This window comes from Elephantulus edwardii, unplaced genomic scaffold (genome assembly GCF_000299155.1).
Source record: "Elephantulus edwardii isolate Elephantulus edwardi_28Jun2011 unplaced genomic scaffold, EleEdw1.0 scaffold00009, whole genome shotgun sequence".
NCBI lineage: Eukaryota > Metazoa > Chordata > Mammalia > Macroscelidea > Macroscelididae > Elephantulus > Elephantulus edwardii.
In genome coordinates, this window is record NW_006399759.1 from 28036230 (window position 1) to 28041444 (window position 5215).

At 40.2% G+C, this 5215-nt stretch overlaps 1 pseudogene; it reads left to right on the forward strand.

Moving 5' to 3' along the window:
- Positions 1-424: 424 nt before the first annotated feature.
- On the forward strand, positions 425-4808 carry LOC102850497 (annotated as a pseudogene).
- The last annotated feature ends 407 nt before the right edge of the window (positions 4809-5215 follow it).

Here is a 5215-nt window from a genome sequence, read left to right on the forward strand (position 1 = left end):
ATCTGACATACTTTGGGCATGTTGCAAGGAGGGAGCAGTCCTTGGAGAGGGACATCATGTTTGGGATAGTGGAGGAACAGCATAGGAGAGGAAGACCCTTGATGAGATGGATCAATTCTGTGATTGAAGTGGTGGGAGTAAGTATATTGGAGACAGTGAGGTTGGCACAGGATAGTGCAGGATTTAGGGCTCCTGTACAAGAGACTCAATGGCACATAACAACAACAAGAACAACAATATTGGAAACCCTATGTGAATGTCGGTTATTCTATTATTGAATACTAAATAGGAAACATCATGATAGATAGAAATGTAAATGACTTCATCATACTTGGATCCACAGTCAATATCCTTGGCACTAGCAGCAAGGAAATAAAAAAGATGTGTTGCATTGGGAAAGTCTAGTATCAGGGGCTTCTCCAAAATGCTGAAGAGCAAAGTTGTCCAAGAAGACCAAGGTATGTCTGATTTAAGCCATGGTCTTTTTCAATTACTTGCTATGTATCTGAAAGTTATACAATGAATTAAGTGTTATAAACAACAAATAAGATGCTTTCATATTTTTGTTCTGGAGAAGAGTGCTGAATATGCCATTGAGTTTTAGAGAACAAAACTGGCGATGTAGCTAGTGGCAGCTACACCCTGTGGGATTTGAAGTGTATCAAACAGCTTGGATTGACTCATTACCACTTCTCTGTTTTCTGGTCACACCTGTTCCCTGATGGGAAGACAGGTTTCATCAACCAGAAAGGTGTTGATTATTACAACAAAATGAATGATGACTGGTTAATGAATGGTGTTACCCCCATTGTGACCCTTTTCCACTTTGATTTGCCCCAGGCTTTAGAAGAACAGGGAGGTTGGCTGTCAGAGACAATCATTGAATTCTTTGACAAATATGCCGGGTTTTGCTTCAGTGCCTTTGGAGATCAAGTCAAGCATTGGGTCACCTTAAATGAACCCAGACTATTTGCTCTGTTAGGATATGATTTGAGTTGATTTCCTCCAGGCATGCCTCATGTTGGAACTGGGGGTTATCAGGCAGTCCATAATTTGATTAAAGTACATGCCCTAACCTGGCACAGCTGTGATTTTTTTATTCTGAAAAAGAATAAAAGGGTATGGTGTCCTTATCATTTTTTACATTTGCACTGAACCAGCAGATCTCAATTTAGTGACTGATCAGGAAATAGCTTAAAGAGCCTTGGCCTTCCAGTAGGATCTCTTCACAAACCCCATTTTTATTGATAGTGATTATCCTAAAGTTGTCGAATCTCAGGTGGCCTTCATGACCAAAAAGTAAGGTTATTAACATCTTAAGCTCAAGGAACTGAAGAACAAATTTAAACCTCAAGTTGCTATAATCAAGGATGCTTTAGGCAGAATATTAAATTATCCATGAAGTAGTAAAAGAAGACGGAAAGAATATACTGAGTCACTGTATCAAAAGGAACTGGCAGACACAGAAGAATTTAATGAAACAGCATATGAGCAAGAGCCTATGGTGTTGAAGGAAGAAGTTCAAGCTGCTTTGAAGGAAATAGCAAAAAATAAGGCCCCAGGAATAGACAGTATCCCAATTAAGATATTTGAGCTAACACATGCTGCCCTGGATGTGCTCACCAAGTTGTGCCAAGAAATCTGGAGAACAACCACTTGGCCAACTGACTGGAAAAGATCTATATTTGTTCCCATTCTAAAGAAGGGTGACTCAACAGAGTGTGGAAACTATAGAACGATATCATTAATTTCACACGCAAGCAAGATTCTACTGAAGATTATTCAAAAACGACTGGAACAGCACCTCAGCAGAGAACTGCCGGAAGTCCAGGCTGGGTTTAGAAGGGGTCGTGGTACTAGGGATATTTTAGCTGATGTTAGATGGATCTTAGCTGAAAGCAGGGAACACCAGAAGAATGTATGTGTTTCATTGATTATGCAAAGGCATTTGACTGTGTGCATCATAGCAAACTGTGGCTGACTCTGAGAAGAATGGGAATCCCAGAACATTTAATCGTGTTAATGTGAAACCTATACTTGGACGAAGAGGCAGTCATCAGAACAGAGCAAGGAAACACTGCATGGTTCAAAATTGGGAAAGGCGTATGCCAGGGATGTGTCCTATCTCCATACCTTTTCAACCTGCATGCAGAACAGATTATCTGAGAGGCTGGGCTTTATGAGGAGAAGTGTGGCATTAGGATTGGTGGAAGATCTATCAACAATCTGCTTTATGCAGATGACACAACCCTGCTTGCTGAACCTGAGGAGGACCTGAAATGCTTGCTGCAGAGGGTCAAGGACTGTAGCCTTCAGTATTGGTGTGTTCTATGACTCAGAAGCTGAAGCATTTCCATATCCAACTTGGAAATTTGTCAGTTGGGTCTACACAGTACTGAAGAAGTTACACAGCATCCTGAAATACATTGATGGTGGTGTTATGTGCCACTGAGTCGCTTGTGATTCATAGCAACCCTAGGTATCACAGCTCTGAACTCTGCTCTATCCTGAGCCAATCTTATTGTCTCTGACACACTTACCCCCATTACTCCAGTCAGTGAGTCAATCCATCTCATCAAGAATCTTCCTCTCTTGTGCAGTCCCTCCATCTTTCCAAGCATGATGTCCCTCTTCAAGGACTGACCCCTCTTTGCAACATACCCAAAGTATGTCAGAATACCCAAAGCTTCAGAATCTGCCTCAAAGGAGCAGCCTGATTACATCCTATCTAGGAAGAACCTGTTTGTTCTTCTAGTAGTCCATGGTATAGTCAACACTCCTCTCCAAATTACAGCTTTCTGATGCATAGCAAGTAATTGCAAAGGCTATCGCCTGGATCAGGTGCATCTTATTTTCCAGACTGACAATGTTGCTTTTCAGTACTCTGGAGAGGTCCCTTACAATAGACTTTCCCAATGCAATTAGTCTTGATTTTTTTGGCTGCTGGTACCAAGAGTGCTGATTGTGGAGCCAAGGGAACTGCAGCTGTTAATAATATCAGTCTCTTCAATCTATATCATGATGATGTCAATTGTCCCACTGGTGAGAATCTTTGTTTTCTTGATGTTGAGCTTCAATCTATATATAAGGCTGCATTCCTTGACCTTCTGCAGCATGCACTTCAGGTCCTCCTCAGTTTCAGCAAGCAGGGTTGTGTCATCTTTGTAAATGCAGGTTGTTGACAAGTCTTCCTCCGATCCTGATGCCATATTTCTCCCCATAGAGTCCAGCCAAGTTAGGACACATATCTGATGTATACCCTTCCTGATTTTGAACCATGCAGTGTTTCCTTGCTCTGTTCTGACAACTGCCTCCTGTTCCAAGTATGGGTTTCTCATAAGCACAAGCAAATGTTCTGGGATTCTCATTCTTTTCAGATTATCCAGTTTGTTGTGATTCACACAGTCAAGTGCCTTTGCATAACCAATGAAACACAGATAGACATTCCTCAAGTATTCTCTGCTTTCAGCCAGGATCCATCTGACATTAGCTATAATATCCCTAGTACCACAGCCTCTTCTAAACCCAGACTGCACATCTGGCAGTTCTTTGTTGATGTTCTATTCCAGTCGTTTATGAATAATTTTCAGTAGAATCTTGCTTGTTTATGATAGTAATGATACTGTTTGATGATTTCCACACTCTGTTGGGCCACCTTTCTTTGGAAGAGAACAAATATGTATCTCTTCCAGTAAGTTGTCCAGGTGGTTTTCCTCCAGATTTCTTGATACAACTTGGTGAGCACATCTGGGGCAGCATCTGTTTGTTGAAATATGTCAATTGGTATGCCGTCAATACCTGGGGCCTTGTTTTTTGCCAGTTCCTTAAAAGCAGCTTGAACTTCTTCTTCTGCCAACCTAGGCTTTTACTCATACTTTGTATCATGAAATTCTTCTGCATACGTGAATTTCTTTTCGTACAGTGACTCTGTATACTCCATCTATCTTAATGCTTCCGGAATCATTTCCTATTCTGCCCAGAGCGTCCTTAAAGTATTGCAACCCGAGGCTTGATTTTGTTCTTCAGTTCCTTCAGCTTAAGAAATGCCAACGGGTTTGGCTCTTCTGACTCCAGCTCTTTGTGTATTTCATTATAATATTTTACTTTGTTTTCCCACACTGCCTTTCAGCTTAAGAAATGCCAAGCGTGTTTGGCTCTTCTGACTCCAGCTCTTTGTGTATTTCATTATAATTTTTTACTTTGTTTTCCCATACTGCCTTTTGACATTTTCTGTTCAGCTCCTTATTTTCTTTATTTCTTCCCTTTGCTTTGGCTTCTTGGTGCTCTAGAGCAATATTCAGAGTCTCTTCTGATATTCATCTTGGTCTTCATCCTCTCTCTTTCTAATGACTTTTTGCATTCTCCATTGATGATAAATATTTTTTTTGGATGATATTCTTGATATTCTCCCACAGCTTATCTAGTCTTTACTTGTTAGTGTTCAACGTCTCAAACCTAAAATACTTTATGGATACATATAATATTCTTATAATTTTCATCACTGAGAATGGATGTCCACAGAATGACCCACCATCTTTTGATGACATTCAGTGCAGGCAGTATATCCAACAGACATTTCAGGAACTTCTTAAAGCTATCCAACTTGATAAAGTTGATCTGAAAGTGTATTGTGTGTGTTTACTTATGAATAACTTGCTTATGGTTGCTTATGGAAGTAGGGGTATAGTGGGCAGTTTGGTCTCTTTTATGTTGATTTTGAAGATCCAACTAGACATAAGTGCCTTACTTGTCCAGCCATGGAGTATGCCAAGGTTACCCGAAATAATGGCCTGGAAGGTTGTCCATAGTGAAGATGGCTGAAAATCCTCACCTGGAGAAGAGATCACTGTTATCCAAAAGGACATTTTTCCTTGTGATCCCTCCACACCCTTAAGTTGCCCCCTCTTTTTATTTTAATGACAGTTTTCAGAGACTTTGGATTTCCGTTCAATCATTGTTACACTTTTCTCCCTGTCCACCCCTCCCCACAATTTATTCTTCTCCTTGAAAAGGAAAAGAAAAAGTATTTCATTGTTATACAGTTCCTTCCCCCAAGTCCACTCCACTCCACTGTGTAGTCTTCATTCTGGACTCCTGTCATGACAATAGTACCTAATCATATATCCCTTTTTTTCTTTTCTTTTCTTTTAAATAATTTTAATGAACATTTACAAAGAATTTGGATTTCCATTCATTCATTGCTGCACTTCTCTAC